The sequence below is a fragment of the Anser brachyrhynchus genome, assembly GCF_964034855.1.
Source record: "Anser brachyrhynchus genome assembly, chromosome: 1".
NCBI lineage: Eukaryota > Metazoa > Chordata > Aves > Anseriformes > Anatidae > Anser > Anser brachyrhynchus.
In genome coordinates, this window is record NC_137694.1 from 1282571 (window position 1) to 1308248 (window position 25678).

A 25678-nucleotide genomic window follows, 5' to 3' on the forward strand; every position below is an offset into this window, starting at 1 on the left:
CTTCTAGTAGAGATGTTCCAGGAAGAACCTGGTAGCGGAAAGGAGACCTGCGGATTTTGGGAGGCTTCATCCCCAAAGTGGCCGTTAATAAAACCCGCCAAAGAAGTGCGTGTCTGGTGTTTTGGGAGATGACGAAGTCTGTGAGCTGTCTTCCAGCAGAGGACATGACTTACGAGAGAATTCACCTCTAAATTCTCTGAACTTCTGAACTTCACACTTCAGAGATCTCATCTGAAAACGCAACATCACTTTAGCACTATCAAGTCCCGGTAGCACAAAGCTGTGTCCTATATTTCAGTCCCCGTGAGCCTGGAGATTTCCTTTCGTGTTTCACCGTCCCAGCTGATGACTTGGCAAAGCGCTGCCCTTTGCGTTCCTCAGATGTTGGTCTGACAAACGTGAAGAGAAAATGGAGGAGAAAACCTCCGGCTCTCATTTTAGCAGATTTTCGTGCTTGTACAAACGTATAGAGAAAGAAAACGTGTCTTCCCTGTAGATACGTCAGCTTAGACTATGGCTTTTTCTTGGCAGATAATGACTGCAGAAAACTGTTTTTCTGTGTTACAGCAGTGTCTGCTGCTTTGGTCTTGACTCTGGTGGCATCAGCGTTTCCAGTGTAAACTCCAGCTTCAGGAGTGGGCAAGTGTGCCATCAGCGTTCCCTCCACATCAAGGGAATCCTCTGTAGTAGAAAGGATTAAGCTTCTCTTCTTGTAAAAGGCTTCTGTTAGATATGTGGCTGCTATTTTACACGCTCATGCCTTAGAGATGCCACTATGAGAGCCCGTAGCTGGAGCTTTCATTAAAATGAGCTTTGCAACAACTGTTGTGTGAGTGGGTGGCTGTATCCTAGGGGAAAACCCAAAACTGCCTTCAAAGTGCATCTGTACGGAGCACGCGGTACTTAACACGCTTAAACAATAACAAGCCTAAAAAACATGAAGCCTTTTGACCAAATTCCTCCTTCAAATGTCTCTACAAGCGCTTTCACAGTCTTTACTGAAAAGCTGAGTCAGAAACGGAAGATTTGGCCCCAAACCGTGGCTCGGTGTTGCCAGATCCGGACCAACGCAAGCGGAGTCAACCATTTACAACGGCGACAGGTCATCGTATTCTTTGCCATAAAGAGCAGAGCGCAACATCTCCTTGGCTGGCTTTCCATCCCAACAAACCAACCTCTATTTACGTCTGTTTTTATGCTCTTTTGCCAGTTTTTCTCTATTAGAAATATGCTAAAAGCATAAGGCCGTAACCCAATACTTCCTTCAGCCACGCACGACACAGCAAGAAGTCAGCGTGGAGAGAGGACGTGAACGAAGGCAGGGAGGCCAGCAGGGGCTTTGGGTTTCATTTTGGTGCGTTTCTGCTTGTCCTTGAAGCCTGCCCAACTACGTGTCCTGTCCCACAAGCGTTCATTTCTCTTCCCTCTCCCAGAACCTCTTTGCTTTAGCGTAAGGTCTGCGTGCTGGAGCGGAGGGAACGTGGAGGCGGGCGGAAACTTGCTGGTCTTTAACTGCAGTTACTCGACTACAGAATTATTCTTCATAGGAACGGCTTTAGGGGGTTTAGCTATACAATTTCAGCGATTGTATTGTGAGCCTTGGAAGGATGTTGCTGGGAGGCTTCAAGCTTTGCATTTTTCTAAGAAGTGTCAGAAAATTGCTGAAAAGCCCAGGGAGTATGTTCAGAATATGTTCAGCTGCGCCTCTACTTAGGTCTGAGAAGTAAGTGGAAGAAGTGCTTCAGCTCTTCCTTTGTGTTCCAAGAAAAGCAGAGGGTCTGAGAAACCTTTATTTAAGGATCCCTTAGTTTAATTACACTCGCACAGTTGATGGAGTTCTGAACCAGAATACGTTTCTTTTTGAGATGGGCCCTCTCGCTTCTTCAGGCACTCCAGACCTTCGTTGTGTCGGCGGCTCAATTCTCCCGTTACTGAGAAGCAATGCTGAAGTTTCCCTGATGGTTCTCTTCCCATTCGTAATGCGCTCTGCTGTGCGAGCTGAGCGTCCTGCCTCCTCTTCTCCTTGTGCACGCGTAATGGCAGAGGAAGTTTAGGTTTCTGGGAGGTGGTGGTGGGCGGCTACCTCTAGGAATGCCTCAAAAAGAGCTTTGTTCTTCATGGGTTAGGACGTTCTGATGAGATGAGTTGCCTTTTAATGGTCAAATCTCACCTTTTGTCATCTTTGCCTGCAAAGGCAACCTGCGGGAGGCAGCGGCCGCAGCAGTGGAAGGAGAGGAGACGAGGAGACATTTCCTGGCGAGAGCAGCAGTGCGACGCCAGGGCTGAGCGCCGGGCGCGATCCGAGGACCGGGTGCCGCTGTGCTCGCCCTCGGAGGGCCGCCAGATGCAGAGGAGCAGGGCGAGGGGCGCAGAAATTCAGAGACATTCGCACGCTGACAGCGCAGTGATCTTGGTTGGGTCTTCTCCAGCACCCCATGTTACCTCGCCGGGGGAAGTTTGCCTTTCCGTGCTGCTCCGTGGCGTTGGAAGGGACTGCCAGGAGAAGCAATTCTTCCGTGTTGTCCAAAATACATCCACACGTCTCGGTGGTGGCCGGAGGAGCTGCTACGTTAGAGGGTTTTCTCCGTCAGCAGGCACATTTCTATAAATCTCAGCCTTTAAAAATTACATTTTGCAGAGAGTGTCGGAATATGTAGCCGTGAGAACATAACGAACCTTATTTTTGTCTGCGTTTATAACCGATGCGTGTAGCAGGAAGCCGAAATCATAATTTTATCTTTCCCCGTTGCCCACTGAAGCCGTCAAACTCCACTCGCTAAAAGCATCCCTGTTTCTGGGGTAGCTGCTGCAGGGGCTGGTTCCAGCCCTGCTGCCAGGAGGCCTTTTGCTGCCTCCACCGGGAGAAAATCCACGTCCATGCCACGTGCCGATGCCCACGGCCTGCTGGAGTGCTCGGCACCTCCTGCTGATGGCCACCAGCAGCCTCACCCCGGCCGCCACCTCTGGGTGCCTCTGCTGGGTGCTTGCCACGTGCAAAGGGGCAGAAAGCTGTGCGGGCAAGGAGGGAGCGCTCGAGGCAGGAAAAAACAGATGGAGGCTGGAGGCTGTGCTCGTCTCCATCCGCTCTCCGGAGCAGAAGGCACTGTTGATCGCTGGAAGCACGATGACTTTGTGGTTCTTTGTAACGGGACGCGTTCGCTGGGGGCTGTTCTGCAAATATTCCCCTTCGGTGTGATAGACAGGAGGCTGAGAACCGCGGCTTAGCGCTGCTGGTGCTGGTGTTTCAGCTGGTGCTGGTGCTGCTAAAACCCCGCTCCCGTGCCTCTGAGGGCAGAACCCCTCTGTGCAGCGCCCGCGGCGCCAAAGGCAAGGTGCCTTCCCTCGGGGAGAGGATGAAAATGAACCTGGCAGAGGTGTGAGGGGACCTAACCAGGGTTACTTGGCAGGCACGCCGCTGCAGCGACAAACGTGCTGTGGGTTGCTGCGCGTGGGGTGTTAATTGCTTGTTTTAAGCTCGTTGTTTTGCAGGCCTTCGCTGCTCGGGGCCCGTGCTGGATGGTGTTGGCAGGTTTCTGAGGATGCGAGGCGTGTGTTTGCTGCAGCACATCGCGACAGCCGGCCTGCAGGAGAGCCTCGGGGCTCTCCTCTCCCTGCAGACCGCCAGAGAGACTTCTAACGCTCGTCCCCTTGAGCGATAGAGCAAAAATCTGAAGCTGCGTCTGGTGAGCTTGAGGGATTCGGTCTTTGTGGGGCTATTGATCCTTCTTCCTGCAATTTGCGTTGCTTGTGGTGGTGTAGGGCACTTTGTCTGTCCTCGTGGATGCACGGGACCTTCCAGCACAGTTGTCCTCTACTTCTGCTTCAGTGGAAGTTGTGGGATCTATTGGTTTCCTCCAGGAACCGGCCTCTCGTGCTCGGCAGCTGAAGGAGAGCTTCCAGGGTGCTTTCCCTGGTGCACCTCCCCGTTCTTGTTGCACTGGGAAGAATAACAATAAATTCACAATCTGTGCCGCCCGCGTTTCGCAGTGTAGCCAGGAACCAGCCGCTAATAACTTGCAGTAGCGGATATAAATCACTTTTGTGGTCGCTGAAACAGATCGAGGGTAATAATCAGAAGCATGCGCCCAGGTGAGGACGGCCTGAAAGCCCCGTGGTGACGTGGGCTGTGAGCAAAAATCGCGATGCCACAGCGGTGAGTTCCAGGCATGGTGCAGACCCCTCAGCGTGAGACCACCCGAGCACAGGACACGCTCTTCCCTGGACCCCTTGGACACTGGAGCTAACCCCCAGAGTGCTTTCCTCTCTGGTTCGTGTTTGGCATCGGAGGTACTGGCGAGGTGATTAAAAGCGAGCGGGGCAGCGCAGTGCAACGAGCCGGGGCTGATCCCATCGCACCAGCCGAAGTGCTGTCAGTCCTGCCGATGGCTGGCAGGCTGCGGGGGAAAGGAAAAGCAAATAACTTGATGGCTGTGTTTTTCATACCCACGAGTGAAAAAACTGCCCTTAGTTTCATTTCCTCCCCCCCAGTTAACTGGGAGGCTGAACGCAAAGCTGGTGCTGCCAGCCCTCAGAAACAGGCTTCAGCCTTCCTCTTGGAGGAGGCTGAGGAACTGTGGTTTGCTTTGGCTCCCCTCTCTATATCCAAAGATTGTTTTAGTTGTTTAAATGAGCTGTTTAAAATGCAATTGGTGATTTTGCATTTCACAGGGATCGCTAGAAGCAGGTGCCTCTGGGGGCAGTGGGTCCCTTGGTGTTGTTCAGCTCCCTGTGTGGGTTTCTTAGCAGCTTTGGGCTCCCCGTCTGGATTTCTTAACAGCTTTGACACTTGGACTGGCGTGTGGATGGATCCTCACGCGAACCGCCACGGCTGAGGCTTGCTTTGCAGCTGCTGCATGAAGGCAGAAGACTTCACCTCCCCTCCGTCGTGGTGTGGATTCAGTGCAGACCCTCCTGCCCCAGAGCATGCAGCGCCAGGAAGCCATGGCCTGGTGTGAGCAGTGCCTTGTGGATTCCCATGCTTTGACCATGAAACTTTGCTATGAAGGAGTTTAATATTTTTTTTTAAAGCATTTGCCTTTTTTTTTTATGTGGCATCGGAGTCTTCAAACGGATAATTGAGCTGAAACCAGCGCGGCGAGATCATTATCTGCAAACATCCGTGAATGGCTTTCGGAAGTATTTGCTTATCCATTAACTTCAAATCTGCTTGTGATACTTAGCAGCTTTCCTTGGGGTGCCTGACAAAAACGTAGTTTGGAGGCTTAGCCCACAGTGGACTTGCTCTTCTGTGCCTCGCCACGTGCCCCCAGTTCAGTTAAAGGTAACAAAAGGGAAAAAAAAAACAGGCCTGGTGTAAAATGGAATACATTTTGTCTGTCTGATGTGGCAAACATCTGACGTTGCTCGAAATTCAAAATGCGAAGTGTCACCGAAGACATTTCACAAAGCTTTGTAGTGTTTCTTTCTTATCTGAAGACCCAGCGAAGTATAAAAGCAGAGCGTGAAAGCGAGGTTCTTCACGAGCGCTGCGCTGAATTGCTCGGTTTTGGTAAGCCGGCACGTCGCTTAAACGCAGCGCTTTGGCCAGGAAACCAGCCCGAAAGCTGCGCCAGAGCTTTTTTGCGGCCACCAGTTGGGTACTGTCATCTCTGCAGTGCTGAGGTGGTGCAAGGACTTCTCTTTCCTCGCTTCTCTTTCTCTCTTGCCTTCGCTGAAGGTGCGATTTGGGATGCGTGCGACGTCTGGTGGCTGGTGGACAGGAGCGCTTCTCCCCGCGCCGCCCTGCGGAGCCTCCCTGTCCTCCTTGCCAGACTCATCACGTTCTCGCTTGGGTTTGCTCTTCAGCTCCAGCTGTGCCTCTGGTAGGACTGCACGACCCACAGAAACCCCCCTCTCCATTTAGTGCCCTCCAGGTGTGGGCCACATCCAATTAGACTGGCTGCCAAGAAGCCTCGGAGTAAGATTTCTCTGATCTTGGTCCTTGTTGGGTTTTGCACAGGGAAGCCCCGTTGCCTATAGCAGGTTTCAGAGTCTGCTGGCTTGGGATTTCTCATACTGGAGAAGAAAAAAAACAAGTGTTTGGACCGTTGGAAGTCAGGGCGAGTGTAGTGTGCTCCTTGTTGTTAGCCTATTTCAAGCAAAATCTGGATTTGAGTCTTCTAAATTGGGAGTGGCGATGTAAGTTTCTGCAATGCATCCGGGCAACGCTGCGCCCATCAGCTTTGGTAACTTTTGTCTCAAAGGCAGCGCTCCCAGACTCCTCATTGTTCCTTTTATTCTTTTTACGGCCAAACTGCTCCAGTTGTGACCCCGGGTAGCCGTCCTTTCTCTGCTGAGAGCTTTGAGAAAACGCTGATGAGCAGAAAACTCTTAACGGTGCAGTTGATAGCCACTGGAATATGGTGGGGATTTCCTTTTCATCCCGTAGCTTGTGATAAACGTGTCGCCTTCAGTTGTCGTGGAGTGTTTGAAAGCTGGCGGAGAAGGGGAGGAGACTGCTTTTGGCATTTCTGTTAATTTTCATTTTCGTGAAATCCCTCAAGAAGAGACAACGGTGCTCATACGAAGATGGGACTTGAGAGACTGGGAAGGAGCGTTCGGGTTAAGGAGTAGTTTTGTCTGAGCAGTCTAGCAAAGAGCTGCTTGATTTCCTGGAGACGCCTCTTGTAGCGGGTTGGGTTTGAACGACGCGCATACAAGTTCTGTACCAAAAACTGACATTTGTGTCTGTTCATGTTGTAACGAGCGATGTTGTCTGGCCGCCTCTTGGATCATGCATCAGGGTAACGCCTGAGAACAAGGTCTACCAAAAACGATAGGTTTTAATGCACTGGGAAGGTGCTGGAGATCAGTATCCGACCAACATGCATAGCAAAGTTGGGCTTTTCTTGGCTTTTCTTCCAGCACCTGATCATTAAAGGACGTTGCAGGACACGTCCAAAGCCTGGTCTCGCTCTGGGGCCGATGACAGCCACGTGGAGCCCGTGCGACGAGCCTGACGCGTGGCTGGGCGAGTGAATCCTAAAGTCTTGCTGCGGCCCCAGTCGTGCAAATAATTGCTCAGGAGTGGAGTATAATTATGAGCTGCCCTCCCGAGATGTAATTAGGAAGGCACACGGGGCTACCACCTGAACAGCCTCCGTCCTGGCTGCCCTGCCAGCCGGGCGATGGGGTGGGTGCAGCGCTTTGAGCTTTTTCGGGCAGCTGTCGAGGCCCCCCGGTGAGGTGTTTCTACACAAAAGCCACCGCAGTACTTCTGCATTTCTGAGCAGTTAGACGAAATCTGGAAATGCCCTTTTGCGGCTTGCCTTCGCTCCCATCTCTCCGGTAATAAATCAGTGCTGCTGTGGTCGAGCAGCTGGTCGGTGCCGTTCCTTTTCTCTGAACTTAAGGGCACCGCCTCCTGTCCCGGGGCTGTTTCTGACCCCGTGCAAAGCCACAAGAGGGGATTCTGCACCCCGCAAGGCAGCCCCACGCCATCCTGTCCGCCAGGCAGCCGGGCTGCAGCGCTGACGGCTCTTCCCAAAGCATGAGCTGGGGTTTCTGTGGTTTAGCTGCCATCGCCAGTGCTTCGGGGTCTTAGTGTGTCCCTAAAATGAGTCGGGGGCAATGTCTCCCTCCCCTCCTGGCCCCTGCAGCTCTGCCTCTGCACGGCGCTTGCACGGTGTGTACCCTTCATGTGGTTCTCGCTGCTCCGAGGGAAATGTTAGCCTTTTTTCCTCTTTTTTTCCTGTCGGCTTCAGCTTCTTGGAGGCTTTAATCTAAAGGCCTTCTGATTTATCTCCCTTGTTGCTGGCCTTGGCATCGCCAGCTGCCTTGTTCCTGTAAACAATACGTTATTGTTTGTTAACGTATGTATAACCTCTAAAAGAATGAGTGTGAACGCGAGCTTGACCCTGAAGAGCAGCTCAGATCGGTGTTCTGGGGACAAACCCCAACCTCGGTCAGCGAGCAGTGCTTACAAAAGGAAATATCCCTCCGCAAGCGGCAGCGCTGCCACGTGCCGCTGGCTCCACGCTGCACACTTGGTCTTGTTCCGTGCTGTTGGTGCGCAGCGCTGTTGGACAGCTGCTTCTCCTTGTCTTTACTTGGTTCGAGCTCTCTGACATCCCTCGGCATCCAGAAAGCTCCCTCACTTGGTGCAGGAGGACAGAGGGCTTCACCTGAGCAGGAGTTCAGAAATCCCAGCGGATTTTGCCCCAACTCTACCCCGCAGAGCATCGTGCGGCACCGACACCACGCGCGCGCCCCCCGTTCTCGGCACGAGCCCTGCCTGGGCTCGGCCCCTGGCTCTGGGGCACCGTCTGCGTGTCCAGAGGGAGCCACATGCGCGTTGCTGTTTGCAGATCACCGTCCTTTAGGGGGATTTTTGGAGGAAATTCTTCACTCTGAGGGTGGTGAGGCCCTGGCACAGGCTGCCCGGAGGAACTGTGGATGCCCCATCCCTGGAGGTGCTCAAGGCCAGGTTGGACGAGGCGCCGGGCACCCTGATCTAGTGGGTGGCAGCTGTGTCCGTGGCAGGGGGTTTGGAACTGAGATCCCAACCAACCCAAGCCGTTCTATGATTCTGTGATTCCTGCATCTGGCTGCACGGGGATCCCTGCGCGTCTCTCGCGAGGTCTCCGTTCGCTGCGAACCGCCTGGAAGCTTCTCATGTCTCTTGATCCCAGACTTGCAGGTACGGCGAGCCACTTCCCAAGTGATCCCAGCCGACGGAGGCACGGCCGCTTCTCAGAGCTGGGCTCCATTCCCGAGGTCTGCGATCCGTAAGAGGCGCCGCGCTCAAATACGTCGTCGTGCCGTTGCCGGCACCGATCCTGCAGAGGCTGGAGCAGGTCGCGGTGCGCTCCGATGGGCCAGGGGTGCTGCTGGACGCTCCTGCCCCTCCGTGCTGGAGGTGGAAGGGGGCTTTGAGCATCGTGAGCTACGGTTAAGTCAGATTTCTGCAGATTTCACCTGCTATTGGCAGTATTTGCGTAGTGCGGTTGCCTTGTGTGCGTTGCGAGTAGTTCAGAAGCCTTTTTTCAGCTTGTTTAAAAAACCTCGAATCAAGCTGCAAGCCGTTTTATCGAGAAAATATGTGAACATTAGGAGAGCTAATGAATGTCAGATGCATTCTCTCCTGTCATGAAAATTGCAGACAGAAACTTGCTGAGGTTCCAAGTGGCTCCGCTATTAACCTTTTTGTGCAGAAGGAGCTGAAGGCAGTCTTGATTGCTCCTCTTCCCACGTTCCCCATTAGCGTGGACTTTTAACTAGGCTTTGCTTTTTGAGGAGCCCACCCACATTCGATTCTTCACGCTTTTTTTCCTCCATTATCCCAGTAGGTTACACTTAAACGCGTGGACATTCTTTGTCAGAGCCGGCGTTACGTAGGATTTTCGGTCCTTTAAATTGCTCCTTTCCATTTACCTTCTGCCGTCCCCGTTAACTGCCAGTTCCAAACGAGCTCTTGCGGGCGCTGCTGAGCGCCGTGACCGCTCCGCGTGAGCAGCAGGGAGGTCGTGGCACCTCCCGCAAGGGGCTGGGGAGCTCCGGGGCCACCTCCAGCTCCCGAAGGCTTCAGCTTTCCCCTCCCCTGGCGTTTGCTGTTCCCACTGCCCGGCCGGGGGAACGGGAACGCGGCGAGCTGAGCGCCTCGGCCGGCGTCCCGTCGAGTGAGGGGCACGGCCCTGAAACGGATTTGCTCCTGGCGTGCCGTGAAGCCATCTCTCGTGGAACTTAAATAGATTTATTTATTTATTTCCCCTAAGGAATATGAACAGCGTGCCAGGCTGTGTGAAGGAAAAGGAGCCAGAACCCCGGCTGATGGTAAAACCCATTGCGGTTATAAAACAGAAGCGATAGAATAAAAGCGTAACATCTATCCCCTACGAAAAGCAAGGGGAAGAAAGGAAATAAATTAATTTTAAGAACACAATCTTTTAAACCTTAAGCAAGAAAAGGAGAGGTTATTCTAGAAGGAATTGACTTTGATCCCAGCTCTGGGGGAAAGAAGTCCCCAGGGGAGCACTCAGCTGCCTCCGCACCGGGAGAGGGAGGTGCGTGCGGTACCGGCGGCGGACCGAGGGGCGACTTCAGCACCGGCCAGGGTTGGATTCATGCTGGAGGGAGCTCGGAGTCCAGCAGCAGCCTCCTCAAAGCAGCTCGTGCAAAGGAACGGGTGGTAAAGGCAGCACGCCCTCCTAGCAGGCTCATGTTCAGCACTCAGTGACCGAGAAGGATACAAAGGGCGCGCTGAGTGTTTTCTTATCCCTTCGCAGCAGTACCAAAGTGTTCTGGCACCGCCGGTTATAAATGCAAGCAGCGTAACCCAGAGATGCTCCTGACCGACGGGGGCACGAGAAGACATCGTGGTGTGTGCACAGCAGGCGCCTTCTGGGGCTCACCGTGCCGGGGATGGGGAAAGGCGCCCCAGCCTCCTCGCTGGAAGGGTTTGCTGCTGAAGGTGCGGATGGATCACTGGCTGGAGCCTCTGCCGTGCTGAAATGCCAGAACACACGTTCTCTACAGCCTTCCCTTTGCTCCCCGGTCTGCATTTGAGACTCGAGGCCCCGAGGGAGCTCTGCTCGTCCAAGCCAAGGTGCCACGCGGGTGCGTCCTCCTTGTCCTCCCTCCCTCCTGACGCCTGGAGTTTGGCCGAGTGGAGCCTCTGCGCTGATCCTTCCCATCCCGTGGCACTGCTGTCTCACAGTAGTAACGTGCTGCACGTTTCAGAGTGGCGCACTTACATAAAATACCCGCTTTTAAAAAAACAATCGCACCAAGAATCTAGGCGGTTTTAGCCGGGTAAAGTAGCAGCTGTGTGCGGATTTTTCCAAGGCAGAGATTCTCGTTAATAGCCCCGTCTCAAAGCAGCGTATGAGTAATGCCGCAACTCCTGCCATGCATGTTAATGTGCTGTGCTCGCCTGTGCCGTTCCCCTTCCACCGCTCCTCCTGGAGCCTGCAAACATCGTCCGTGCCTCGAGCGACCTCCCCAGCGCCTTCAGGTCCGGGGACGTGGACGTGGACGTTCGCTTTGGAGCCCACAGGCGTGTCCGAGCAAGCTCCTTCAGCACTGACCCGCTGCGTAAATTGCTTTTGGCTCGTTTTGATCAAATCGCGGCGGGAGCACCCAAATATATTTCGCCGGTAGTGCGGAGCAGCTGCCACCTTCTGGGTACCAGCAAGCGGCGGTGGCACCGGCTGTGGTCAGCGGGGTGCAGAGGTGGGTGCAGGCCCCGTTCTGCAGCACAAAGTTCCTGATCTGCCAAAAACTGTGCGTTTTGACATCTTTTCGATAAAAAACGAGGTGATGACGCGTAAATTAAGCACGCGTGGCAACGAAAGCCCTGTAAAGGAAGGGCGCGTTTGGCTCTTACCGGTAGTTTTTTGTGTGAGAGCTGGTAAGTGTGGCATCTGCTTGGTTCCTGCAGCGACTTTTTTCATCATTACAAATGTGTTGGTACATAAGGGGAACAGCTTCCCAGAGGAAAGCAGACAGAAGGGTGCCGGTTTTGAGGGAACCGACGGATCGGGGGAAGCTCGGGAAGAGGACACAAAGTACTTCTGGAAAGCACTCAGACCCAGCGAAGCTTTGGTTGTTATTTATCGCTTAAATTACTGTGTGCTTTTAATTCTAGGCAGGCGGGAAAGCTGGAAGCAGTTTTGGTCCCTGCAATCCCAGCTCGTCGCCGCTGCCCGTGCCACGTCGGAGCCGCGAGCCCTTGTGCAAGGCGCCGTGATGAGGAGCACGCTGAAAAAGAGCTTGAGCTGTCGTGAGGAAACGACACTTGGAAACGGAAGGTGGCTGTAAGAGGTCGTCTGCAACCCGGGGCCGGTGCTGCCGGTGCCTCCAGATGGAGGCTTGGCTCTGCGTGTGTGTGTGCCAGCCCAAAAATGGGGCGGGTTGATGGCGCATCCGTCCCGCGGGACTGGGAGGGCCTCACATGCAGCCCTGCACAGTGAAGGACCGTGTTTTTCTGGTGGTTAAGCTGCTGATGTGGCGCGTCCAGGAAAATGTTTTTGGGTCATCGCTTTGTGCAAAGCTAACGCTCGGTACCTGCGTTTTTCAGCAGCAGCCACCGATACCGAGCAGCGGTTCTGCTGCGCTGAGCGGCCGTGGGAGCCTGCCTGGGAAAACAGGCACGGGGGAGAAGAAAGCGGGGAAATCCGTCGTGGGGTTGGTAGGAAGACGTGTGCCAGGGACACACGACTGGGTGTGCTTTGCCCAGCACGCTCGAGGGCTGCAGCCCGGTGCCCAACCCTTTAACGCCGTCTCCCACCCACCAGCCTCATCCCGAGCAGGTTGGAGTTTTTCCTGGTCTCCTCCTGCTGAATCCTGCTCTCCAGGGGTGTGACTGCCAGAGTTTATTTTAAAAAAATAATTGCTATCTTCAAACCAAACTGCGAGGGAGCCTGGAACTCCTTTGTAGAAGGGCTGGCTGCCTTTCCTTGTTAAAACAAGCTTTCCTCCGGGCATCCCAACCAGGAGTATCGCCTCGTGCCCTCCCACCGTTACGGGCCGTAATTTCCACTGCGGACTCAAAAACTTCTGCTCTTGCGGTATAATTGTAAACTTTCTCTTTAGTTTTCAGTTTGATTTGGTGAGGAAGAAGTTACAAGGCGCTCTTGGGAAGTGACGCTGCTTCCATTTTTAGTTAAGGGGTGTTGTTTTTTTCCGTGAAATGTGAAGCAATGGACAAATTACCTAATTTTTTCCACTTAAAGCATGTGCAAGCCCACGCGTGGGGCGGTGTGGTGCTGGCTTACCCCGTGCCTCTGCGCTGCCTGGGCTGGGAGCCTTTGTGTCGTGGACGTTGGCTAATCCACGCCTGGGCACACCTCGGGACCGTGCTTACGGATTTTATCGAGCGGTTTCAGGTCTCCAGCACCCCCTGCCAGCCTTGTCCCCGCGTTACTCAGTTCCAGTTTGTTGTGTTAAGATGCGTTTTAAGAGTGTAAGCCTTTCTTGCTGCGTTAAGGCAAGGAGAAAGTGTTTGTAAGTTGTGAGAAGCGTGTCACGGGTTCTTTCCTCCTTTCCTGGGATGTGCTCTGATTGCTCCTCCTAACGAGGAGTAGAACTGCTGGAAGGGACCGGCAAAGATCGAGCCCAGCTGCCCAGGAGGCACAAAGGTGGAAAGCACGACGAGCCATCCCGGGTCTCCAAGGAGGAACGTCAGCGTGTGCCCACGGTGATCGAAGCTGCAGGTGAAGCAAAGATGAAGGACGGATCAAGCGCTTGCAGCGTGCGATGCGGCGTCTCGGAGGATGTTTCTGGTGCCCAGCAGAGCGAGGAACTGCTGCGCTCACTGCTGTATGCGTGCACGCAGGCGCTGCAGGATCGGTTTTGTGCTGGCTGTTACTGCACAGTAAATTTGTCCGTGTTTTAGGATGGAAGCCCAGCACCGTCGATAAAGGCTGCCGGAACACCAGAGCTAACTGCTGTGGATTGATGGAGGGACAGCTCTGCGCAGGTTAGCTGCGGGGCAGCGCTCATCTACAGGGTCAGCTGCTGTCATAAGCCAAAGCAGTAAAGGTTGAGGGAGCTGCAGTGGCACTTTTAAGCCCCTCACACCAATTACTGCCTCTGTCTTACTCTGCGTGGTGCTAGAATTTGTGCGGTGCGGGACAGCCCACGTGGTGTTTGAGCACTGAGCATCCTGGGGTCGTTCGGGACCTCTCACAGCCTGCCCAGCCGAGCCCTTTGACTGCACCACGGTTTGCTTCTGCATTAGGGCAGCAGGGACGAGAGCTGCCCCGTGGCTGCTGCAGTGCCACCGTGCCGTGAGCTTGCACCAAGCACCCAGGTCGGACACAGCCGAGGCCGTGCGTGTGCTCTCGTGACCTCACGCCACTGCGGGTGTTTCCTAAACTGCTCGTGAAGTGCCTCTGGAACCCAAAGCACATTTCAAAAAAAATAATACGGAGTCGGGGAGGTGATTAACTTTGGCAGAGTGGCTCAGGTTTTTTTAAAGCGGAGAACCAACCCTCTCCGATTCTGACATCTGAGCTTTTAGCTGATTGCCTGGAGCTCCCAGGGGGAATCCTGCTCCTGCCGCGGTGGCGATGGCTCCCCTTCTGCCCGAGTGACTCTGGTGCCTGGCAGAGGTTTGTCCGGGGGGCATTCTGCCTGCAGACAGCAAGGCCAGCCAGAGGCAAGACACCACGTGTCGGGACAACACGTGCCGGTGCGATGTGCTGGCTGCTCCGCCGGTGGGGCGCCAATTAGAGGCATGCTGTAATGACAGCAATTAGGTAGGTGTGTGTGGGGAAGGGGTGAGTTACAGAACCACGGAGTGGTTTGGGTCGGAAGGGACCTCAAAACCCATCTGGTTCCACCCCCTGCCATGGCAGGAACACCTCCCACCAGCCCCAGCTGCCCCCAGCCCCATCCAGCCCGGCCTTGGGCACCCCCAAGGGATGGGGCAGCCACAGCTCCTTGGGGCAGCCTGGGCCAGGGCCTCACCGCCCTCATAATAAAAAATTTCTTCTTATATCCAGTCTAAATCTCCCCTCTTTCAGTTTAAAGCCATTACCCCCTGTCCTATCACTGCATCCCCTTGTAAAAAGTCCCTCCCCAGGTTTCCTATAGCCCCTGTGTCGGGGGTGTAGGGACCCGACCCAAACAATTCCGTGGGATTTTCCTATGGAAGGGTGAAAACACTAAAGTAAACACAGAAGGCTCTTCATCCGTCCTGAAATCCCGGTGGAGGAGGGCTTCTCGGTGGTTTCGGTGCTTCCTTCATCCCTCACAGCTCGGTGTCTGCCCGCAGCGAGTCGCAGGCGCAGCGAGCGGCTGCCACCTCCCGCTGTCCCGTTCCCAGGCGTGGGGGCGCACGCGCAGCCCACGTACGCGGTAACAAAGCATTCGCCTTTTAATCTGTCAGAGCGTTCTGCTCCGAGAGAGAAACTGTTCGTAATCCCTCGTCAGTCTAATTTTAAGTATCTCACATGGATTTAAGCGTTGTCGATCTTTGCACGCACATGAAGAATGCCTAACGGATTCACCCGCGCTCCCCGTTCCCGGTGCCCTGATGAGACTGGATGCGTTGGGCGCGTGTAGGCTCGCTCCCGCTGCCGTCCGAGGGCTCGTGGCTGCAGTTCCCTAACAATTCAGAGTCTAAAGACCACCTTCAATTTGGCACAGGTCAGGTTTTGGTTCATCGGGTGTGGGTTTCCCCCAGCCCCGTGGCAGGAGATTTGCAGGGGTTGAATCGCTGCCGTGCCGGTGCTGCCGCCTGCGAGCACCGCGTTCGGGTGCGCTGAGAGAGGGGGCTGGAGGGGGCAGAGATCACTGCTAATGCAATGGAAACGTGCCGCTCTGTGCTTGCTTTCCGCAGCAACGCAGCTAATTTAAACAGAGGAGAGCAAAGCTGGTTACCACCATCCTTCGCTTGCTGGCAGTCCTGTTTGCCATATGGTCAGTGAAACCGTGTTTTGGGCAGGTTCTCCTTCTGATGCTGTCACACCGTGGCTCATACGGCTGGGACAAAGCGTATTAGACCTTGTCTGTATTATTTGGCCTTGATCGGCATGGTGGTCCAGGGTGAGCCCTGGAAAATAAGCACTGAGCACCGGGCCGGGGCTCTCCGTGCGCAGAGGCACCGAGGCGCGTTTAACGAACGCGTTGGCTCGCAGCTATTGTTCCTCTGGGAGCGATCGCAGCCAACGCACGTCGCTCTCGTTGCGCTGGATGCTAAATGATTAAAATGCGTAAATTAGCGGATGTTAATAGCTCTGTCAAACTTGATTTCACTGAGGCCTGGTTAACCTGGAGACGCTGCCGAGAAGCGAGCTGGGTTGTCTCTTTCACAGCGACTGCCTCCCTCCCTCTCTGGACACGTTTATTCGGTCCCGCTTGGGGTTTGTTTGATTTTTTTTTTCAATAAATCAGTGTTAATACAGCAAGGTTGTGCTTCACACCCATATTCTGCTCTTTTCTTTCCAGCCCCCCCGTGGGTGACCTCAGGCTGGCAGCCTGGTGTCAAGATGGAGGTAGCACAACGAGGTTGGGCCACGGCAGGTAAAGGACACGTTGCAGCAGCTCCTGCCACGGAGCGCTTTGTCCTAAGGGCCAAAAAGATGCTCCTGGTGCAAAACACAGCGACCTCGGTCTGTCTGTGATGTCCCCACGTGGGCCTGGACTCACGGATGTGCTGCTGAGGATGGATCCAAAGCTACGTGGGCGCTGCTCAGCGAGTTGGTGCGCGCCGTGAGCCGTCGCGGCTCTCCGTGTGCACAGGGAGCTTGGGTCCCGGAGCTGTGCCGCAGCTCCTGCGAGATAAGGATGCAGAGGGACAGCTGATAGCCAGCAGTTTCTGTGAGCTGCAGGTAGCAGGCTGACGACTCCAATCCATAGCACTCTTTGGAAGATGAAAACAAGCATAAAGTGGCTTAAAAAGTTGTGGGTAGGTTGCACGGGGCTCCTGTCGTCACGCTGTTCTCGTTCTGCACGCCCAGAGCTGTGGGGTGAGCCAGGTCTCTCCGAGCTTTTGTTCTGTACAGCACTCACAGGCCATGGCCGTAGATAGGGAGGGAGGGAAGTGAATTTTGTTAATCAGGGGCTCTAACGAGGGGCACGGTGGGCAGGAAAGTGGTGAGAGCTGTGGGTGAGTGCTGCGACGGGAGGCTCACGGTAAGTCCTCGAGGAAAGGATGCAAAGGAGGAGGGAATGGAGAGTGACCTGTCTTGGCCGACGGTGCTGGTGGCGGCTTCTGCTCGTCTTCATGGCAAAGCTTAGCCCATGGGCATGCAGAGAGCTGTGGCGTGGGTGTGACACGAGTCGGGGCCGGGTGGCAGACGTTGGCAAGCGTCACCTCAATCCGTGAGTCCAGGTGGGGTCCTTGCCAGGCCCAGACCTGATATTGGGATAAATGTCTTCACCGTGAGCGTGGTCAGACACGCACAGGCTTCCTGGAGAGGCATTTGGTGCCCTGCGGCTGTTGGTGTTGGAGAGGCGTTTGGGTTAATAATCCTTGTTAATGTGATTTAACTTTTGTTTTGCCCTGAAGTGGCTGGGCAGTTGGACTCGATGATCTTTGTAGGGCCCTTCCAACTGAACTAAACTATTCTGAGATCCTCCAAGGCCGGTGCACGCGCTTGGACCCTGGCACCCGGCCGTTGGGTCTGGGCAGAGCAGGGCCCTTCGTCGGGAGAGCTGGGTGCTTTCAGCCTGCGTCTCTGCCACCACATACCCGCTCGTTTGCCACACAAGTTCATCCATTACCAAAACAGCAGTATTTTTTTTTTCCATTTGAGGAGCTGTAACTTTATTCCCATGGGAAAATGGAGAGCCGGGGGGAGGTGGCCTGTCACGACCCCTCGAAGCGGCTCCGCTCCCGATTACACCAAGGTCCGCTGATTAAATCTGTGCTCATTAACTTCATTTTCCCCGCTCCGCTGACATCCAAGCGGTGCACGTGGTGCAGCGAGCGTCATTTCCAGCACTGGTCCGGGGCGTTCATGGCCCCCCTGAGGCCACTGCGGGTCTCAGGGGAGGTGGGATCGCTCTGGGACCTTGCCCTCATCTCACCGCCACCGGGAACGCTTCTGTATGCATTACCCACGTGCTGCTGAGATGGGCTTCGGTGTCGAGCCACCGGAGCCACACAGAGGCAGGAATAAATAGTGCTTGTGAACCCGAGAGCTGGCAGCATGCGGCCAGGGGAGCTTTCACATCTCCAGTGCCCAAGTTCTGGGTCCTGTGTTGGATCGTGTTTTCTTATTGGGTTGGGGTCTTTCCGCAGGAGGATGGTAGAGGTTCAGATTTTGCGATGCTCTCCCCGAGCTTGTTATCTGTGCTCTTTTTTCCCCCTCCCCCAGATGTAGAGCTCACATTTCTGAACGTAACCACTGGTTCACCCTCTTCTTGTTAGCGATGGGGCAGCCGGGTAAGGCAGCGATTTGGTTAGAGGGCCCCGGAGTCCTTTTGTATTTATTTTCTATTCCACCCTTTCCTTCCCCGCCACACCCTGCAGCCTGAAGAAAGTCTCCGTCACTCTCCTAAGTTCTCATCTCTGATTCTTGTCCAAGTGACACAACGCCGTGGCTCTGCCGGACTGAAACGCAGACTGCAGAGAGGTGGAAGAGCCGGAGCAGCGAGGAGATGCGGTGAGGAGACGTGGGCGAGCTGCAATCTGCTCGTCCCCAGTTCCAGTCACCTGGTGGACGGGCCTTTGTGACACCAGCTATCAAACTCTCCTGCTGGAGGACATGCTAACGAGCCCTACGTAGCAGGAGGATCCCGTGCGTTGTCCCCACACCTCTTTCCACGGGGGGTTTCTGAGCACATCTGGCCCTCGCCGTGCCCCCAGGGGTGCTGTCGGTTCTTGGCTCCCTGTTCCTATTGACCGCTCGCACTGGGTCGCGTTGGCTTGGGTGTCCCACGAGGAAGGACTTCAGGTGAACCTCTAGAAATGCACGGCTCGTTGCAAAGGATGGATCAGTTGGCCGTGCCATGGCTCCACCAAGCTTTTGTTTGGCTTTAAAAAACCCTCTTTTGGCAGGTTTTTGTGGCAGGTTGGCAATCTAGCAAGCTTCAATTAGACGGGAGGCCATCAGACTCTGAAAGCTGGGAGGTGGAGAAGGAAAGGAGATGGGCACCGAGGTACTGAATGAGAGCAGAGTTTTTGGCATGATCTCAAAGAACTGGTCACTCTGCCTGGGGTGGTGTGCGCAGAACGCTGGTTTAGACTTGCAAGTGAGTGGATTTAGTAGGATTATTACTTTATTTTCCACCTGGCAATTCTCTTCTGTCTGATCACGCGTTGGCTGTGACCTGCTCTGGCACCAAATGGCAGCGAGGCCGTGGGGAGGCGGCGCAGCCTTTCGTGCCCTCCTCTCGCCTCTTCCCCAAATGTGCTTTGAACCAAAATGTGTCCTCCTGAGCCTTTTGGCCAGTGTTGATGTGGAATCTGCAGTCTGGACGTCAGAACACCCGACCAGATATTCTGGGGCTCCATGTGGCCCCAGCCACTCTCTCTTGGGCGGCCCCACGGCAAAGGCAGGCTCTGCGTTTTTAGGATTTTTTCTGCAGACACATCTCTCTCCAGGAGAGCTGTGAATTTTGCTTCCATCGAGCTTCTGTGGCTTCTTGCTCCCTGCTATTTTCCATGCTAACAACATCATCTTCACTTCTCCTTTAGCAACTTCCAGATATTTTGCAGTACCGGGAGGTCCCCGCATCTCATGCCTGCCGATGATCCTCCAAACACGTCCGTTCCTCTCTGGAGGAAAAATAGATGTAAGAAATTGAATAAAAGTTAATCTTTTCTGGGAGCCAGAGCTCTGCTTGGCTTTTCAGCCTTTCTCACCAGGGAAATGACACATTTTGGTCCTTCTTGTACGGACAGAGCCGGCTGGGAGCAGTGCCGTGGCTGGAAGCTGAAGGCAGGCGAGGAGCCTCGTGCGGAGCCACCGGCTGCAGGAGGCTCAGCGGCAGCTGGCCCTAGAATTGCTGCCAGCTCGGGAGCACGGTAATGGTTTTGTCTTCTCTCAAGACCGCTGCTCTCCTGGGAGTCTCCCATCATGGTTTTGTGCTGTAAGCAACACCAGGAGTCTTCCGGTAGAAATATGACTCGTAATGTTCAGCCGTTGCCTCGGCTGTTGCGCACTCAAAGCCGAGCATCGCTCTTTCCTTCTCTCATCCGCGGGCTGCACCTGGCCCAGCTCGGTTCATCTTGTCCAGATGGGAGACGTGGCCAAAAAACGGGACCCAAAAGCACGGGACAGCTTCTGCATCTTCATGCATTGGATCTCAGAAGCTTTCTTGGAGCTTTGCTTCGATTTTAAAGAAATTTAAAGTTCAGAAGCTGGCGCTCCACCGCAGAACCCATGGAAGAGCCGCGCTCCCCAGGTTCAGCCGTTCCTAATTCAAATTCCAGTGGACTCCTTCCTTGTAATTCCTGGGGGCAGGATCCATCCCACGTTCACACAGCCTTCTCCCTTTCTTTTTGTTCAGCCGAGAAGCCTCCGCACGTTGCAGTGGGAGCAGGGCACGGCTCGCTGCGTGTGCCAGATCGCCTTCTCTCCTCGGACGTGCGGTTTTGCGTGGCGATGGGTGATGGCCGCTCTCTGATGCTCAGAGTGCCAAGGTTGTGTTAAATGCCGAGAAGTTTGAAATCCTTGAGAGCTTCAAGACGCGGAGAAAACACAAGGCCAGTGCAGGCAAGGGTGTTAAGAGGACGCCTCTTCCTGCTGGAGGATCCTACTGGTTTACCCAACGCCGGTATTTCACAGTTCAGGGAGTGCTTGGAAGATGTTTCAGTTCCGCCAGCTCCTCTGCTACTCGCAGTGCCCGAGAGGTGATCTTTGGGAGCTATTTCTAGCAGGGGTGATCCTGTAAGTCAAGAATGGCAGGAATTCCTGTGGCTGCCTCCTGCTGCACCCGCAGCCTGCTGGAACCAGGTCGGGGCTTCCAGCAGAAGCCTTCGCGTCCCGGGGTGCTTGAAGCCTCGTGGGAAAACCGATTTCTATAAGAGATTTCCTCTGAGGATAAAATCCAGCAGCGGGATCTTGTAAGCAGCCTGATTGTATCAGGTCTGTATTCAAAGCATTACTGGCTGTGCTTTGTGGGAAGGGAGCGACGTGAACAGGTTTAATGACAAACTTTTGGGCTGTGAAATAGTGTCACTTGAAGCCTTCGTGCAAGCTAACAGCTTTTTTAGATAGAAACGTGATACCTAAGCTGTTATGTTTAAGTTTATACGGTTATCTGCAGTGTTATAACGATAGCATTCATACGGGACATTAGGAAAATGTCTTTACCGTGAGGATGGTCAGGGACCGGCACAGGCTTCCTAGCGAGGTGATTGATGCCCCATGGCTGGCAGTGTTGGAGAGGATTTGGGTAATGCCCCCATTAATATGATTTAGCTTTTGGTTAGCCCCGAAGTGGTCGGGCCGTTGGACTTGATGATCTTTTGGGTCCCTTCCAACTCAACCATTCCATTCCCACCATGACACCAGGAGCTGCACGTGCCTTCGAAAGTTATTCTTGCTGCAAAACCCCAGCCTTTAGTTTCTGCAAACACTTTAACCAAGTGAAGTTGATGGTTCAGGTAGTCAACAGGCTTACAAGTACTCAAGAACTGGGCTGTCTGGAAGGCAAGGGGTGAAACACCACCAAAGGTGGAAGAAATGAGCAATGAACTGGGGCCTGGCCTCCCAGTAGGTAGCTGTAGCAGCTGGGCAGGGCGGGGAGCAAACACGAGCAATGGCATGAGCAGACGTAGGGTGGAAGGACAACGGGGCCAGGCTCTGCGCGGCGCTGCCCAGGGCAGGAGCAGAGGCCCCGGGCGCAGCCTGCAGCCAGGAGGCTCCCCCTGGCCCCCAGCAGCGCTTTTGGGCTGGGTGGGGGCCGGAGCCCTGGCACCGGGACCAGAGGCTGGGGGGTCTCCTCCTGGGGGGTCCCCAAACCCACCTGGGCATGGGGCTGAGCACCAGCCTCAGCCAGGCGGTTCTGCAAGTCCAGGTACAGGTGTCACAGAAGAGCCTAAAGGAAACAGCCCCCCCATATCCAGGTTTTCTCACTTTTCCCCCTGTTTTCCATATCCCATCTCTCTGGGACTCTTTCTGCTTCCGTCAGTGACCTGCCCGCAGTCACCAAGCTGGGCATCTTCATCTTCTGTCGTGGGGACAGGACAAGGGGCAGTGGCCACAAAATGGAGCCCAGGAAGCTCCGCACCAACACGCGAAAGAACTTCTTCACGGTGAGGGTGACGGAGCACTGGGACAGGCTGCCCAGGGAGGTTGTGGGGTCTCCTTCTCTGGAGATATTCGAGGTCCGTCTGGATGCCTACCTGGGCAGCCTGCTCTAGGGAACCTGCTTTGGCAGGGGGGTTGGACCCGATGGTCTCTGGAGGTCCCTTCCAACCCCTACAATTCTGTGATTCTTCCTGCCCGTCGTGGTTTTGGGCTGGGAGCGCCCCTGGCTCGCTGCAAGGACGATTGGAGAGCAGCGAAGGGATGGCTGTGCTAGGCCCGGTGCCTCCCTGCGGTGATGGTCACGGTAAAATGAGAGTGGGGAGAACTGGAAAGTTCTGCAGAAGATGACGGAGCTGCCGTGAAGACCACGCGTTTGTGCTGACGTTGGCTTGTTGATGTTGACGTGGGAGGATCTGCTGTTTCCTTGCCTCTTGGGAAGACGTCTCTTGGTCACCAGGAGTGGAGAACACCAAATGTTCGCTCGGTGCGAACATTTTATCGTAAAATTCATCACTTTACTCAGCGGTGAAGGCCCAAATGTTGTCTTTGTTCCGCAGGCTCTTGCTCCCCCTCGTGTCTGCGTGGGGCTTGTGCAGCCCGTGGGCTGGCGTTAGGCTCTCGGGGGCTTGGTGAAGGCTGCCCCAAGGAGCTGGGGGGGCCCCATCCCTGGGGGGCCCGAGGCCGGGCTGGATGGGGCTGGGGGCAGCCTGGGCTGGGGCAGGGGTCTTCAAAAATTCCTTTACCAACTGCATTCTTCTGATTTTGTCAAAAGGGACAGCCAAGTGTTGGTGTGCCTCATTTAAGTGTTTCGAAGGCTGAAAGATGCTCCTGAGAAACAACCCGGCACGTCACCACGCTTTGCAGGATCGGTCCCGTGCCTATGCCGACGGTGTCGCAGACGGAGACTTGGCTGCTGCAGAGTTGTCTGCCTGGGATTTGGGGAAATCATGGCTCAGGAGGGCTCAGCTTCAGCTCCCGTGGGTCTGCAGCAGCCAGGCCGTGTATATTTTTGCAGCCTGCTTTGCAGGTGGAGTATTTTTCGGCAAGCTTTTGTGCCGTTTGTCCTTTCTGAGCCAAACTCTGTGCGCAGAGAACGAGCTCTGCCTTTCAAATGACGACCGGCGCATCTGGTGCGCGGCTCTGGCGGGACCCTCTGAGACATCCACCCGGCGTGGGACAGCTGGACGTCCGTCTGTCCTGCTGCAGGAGGGGGGGCGACCCAGCCTGGCTGCGTTACTGCCCGTGGGCATGCCTGGATAAAGAGCTTTTTTCTGGCTAAAGTTAATCTTTGTGTTGCTTGGAGGGGAGAATTGAGTGGCCCGAGGCTTGGAGGCAGCGCTGAACAGAAGCTTCATTCAGTCGGGAAGGGTGAGCTTGCCAGCAGCGTGCAAATATTGCCAAAAACTAACAAACTTTACCCAGTTTCTGTTAACGGAGGTGATTCAGACAAAGCACATCCACCCGGCTTGGGCTGCGCGTGGCCGTGCGCGTGTTGGCTCTCCTCTTACTTGGTGCTGGCGTTGCACCCCTCCTTCCCTCCCGGACCCCCCCGCGACCCTTCCTCAGCCAGAAGCAGCGAACTCCAAACTTCCCAGCACATGGGGGTGTTCCCGATTCTGCTCGAGGGGTGACCCCGGGGGCTGCTCTGCCCAGCCAGGTTTGCCAGCAGCCCGGTGGGACGCACGGACCCGTGGAGAGGCCGCCAACGACCAAATTCCTTGCAGAAGGAAGGGGTCGGTGAAGGGAGGTTTCTGCAAAAAAGCTGCCCCAAATAACGAGCTTTGCACGGAAAGTGGAGTTTGTAAAGCATGTTTGCACTGGATTTCGGTAAAACAGGAGGTGCTGGTGTGGTTGGATGAGCTGCCAGACCTTCCAGGTGGGGAAGGGGGCTTTCCACCAGGGTCCCGGCCATCTCCAGCCAGCCCCGGCTTCACTTCGCCCTGGGTGCTCTGTTGGTGGAAACGTGCTGGTAGCATCCCGAAACAGGCTCAGGAAACGGGTCAGAAAGGCTTCCTTCGCTCCCAGATGTTGAGCCCTTACTTGCATGAAGCAGAGGGCTTCCAGCTCCTTGAAGCAGGAGCTTGAGCTCTGCGCCTTCTGCCGAGCAAGGGCCGAGGCGCTCAGCAGAGGGAGCTGCAGCCGAGCCAGAGGCTCCGTCCCTGCTTTTCCTGGGACTGGGCTGAGCGCGAGTCGCTCAGAAATATTTATCTGGCTGCGTGCAGCCGGGGGATCGCACGGCCCGTTCGTGACTGTATATATGTTTGATGCCGGGAGGCACCCGCTGTTAGAGGTGTTGGCAGGGTGTTCTGCTGGAAGCCGTGCCGTGGTGCATCCCTCCTGCTCGTCCCAGACCTGTAGCCTGAACAGAGCCGTGCCTCCCCGGCATGGATTGATTTTCTATCGATCCCACTATCTGGTGTTGTGGGGCCGGGGCCGCAGGCAGGCTCTGAGCTCGAACTCATCGCGGGATCGCGGCTGCAGAAATGAGCTGGGTCTGGGCAATCCCGGAGCAGAAATGAGGCCCCGAGTGAGCTTCGGGCTTGCTGGCGGGGCTGGGCGGAAGGGAAGGGCTCTGCTGGGAGAAGGTTCGGCTGCCAAAGCCCCCGCGAGCGGCTGGGAGAACTCAAGCTGATGGAGAAGAAGTGGGACAGCAGCACCCGCGCCTCTGCTTTCCAGGTGCCGGCGTGGATGGTGAGTTAAGGAGCTCCTTATCTTCATCGCTGAGCTCCAGGATGGAGTGTGCCTTTCCCGGGAGGAGCTGGGTGCTGCTTGGACAGCTCTGGCGGTGTGCAGCCAGCAGGAGACTCGTTAAAGCTGGGGATTATTGGGGTATCTGAGGCACCCTCCCCTGCTGGCTCGGGGCCATTCTCCGCCGTGAGCTGCCTAATTGGAGCAGCCAAGGGACAGGGGACGGTCCCCACGCACCACCCCGTCCCCTGGGTGTGTTATATTGAGAGAGAATTATTAGAGCAGTTTGGGGCCAGCGGGCAGGAGGAGTGGGAGAAGCTTTGCAGCATGTTCCTGGGGACACCGGATTTCATCGGGCGCAAGACCAGCATGGCTGCTACCATCTTTTGGGCTACTTCGCTTTTTTTTTTAACCTGATTCGGTAAAGATTGGTGAACCTGATTTGGTTCTGCTGCTGACGGAGCTCCTCCAATACCTCGGGGCCGTGCGTGCTGCTCAGCTTCACCTTGGTGGCAAAGGGGGGTGGAACAGATGCTAGCAAATGCAGAAACAGGCTTTTTTTTTCCCTCTTTCTGATGGAAAGAATTCCCAAAGCTGCTAGACGTGTGGTGGCATCGCTCCAAAAAGCAGGCAGTGCCTGGGAGGCAAAGGCTGCGGGTCTGCAGCCTCGAGTGTCCCCCGAGGGTCTGCGCGGGGCGTTTTGGGCCGTGGTGCTCCAGAAGCGTGGCATTCGGTGTCAGTGTTCGTTGTAGTGCCCGGGGTTTCTGCTCGCATCTTGCTGGTTTTGAACCGTGCCTCTTGGCTCTTTTAAAAATACTGAGGTCACCCTAATAAAAGGTTTGTGTTCTCGGTGTATTCTCAGCGCCTTTATCTACAATCGCATGGGGATTTGATGTGGACTCACGGTTCCCCTGTACCCCCCGTGGAGCTGTCCTGAGCCTGCTGCCTTTCGCAGCCTCCTGGAGGATCACCGCTTGCCGCTCCCACGTGCTCGGTCATGGCGGTCTGCGATTCCTTCGGCGTGCCCCCACGGTACGCGGATGCCAACAAGGAGATGGATTTTGTGCAAGGTTGGCAGTGAAGAACTATGCATCGTGCTTGGTTCATCGCTTCAGCTGGGGGTTTTGGTGCCCTCCACACCTTGGGAAATGCGGAGCCCGCTCTGGAACCAAGCGCCGAGCCCTCGCCACGGATCTGCCCCCCCTGTAACTTTCTGTAGTTTTCTCCTTTAGGACTCAGGAATCTCGATGCTGTTGGGTTCGGTGCCGGTGTGGATGGATGCTTTTGTAGCTGGTTTGAAGCTGCTGCACTATAGAGCACAGGGAGCACGCAATTAAGTCCTG

General features: G+C 55.1%; 1 protein-coding gene across 1 annotated transcript in view; it reads left to right on the forward strand.

Moving 5' to 3' along the window:
* The window catches only part of AHCYL2 (adenosylhomocysteinase like 2), a 77165-nt gene that overhangs the window by 19311 nt on the left and 32176 nt on the right, over positions 1–25678 (forward strand).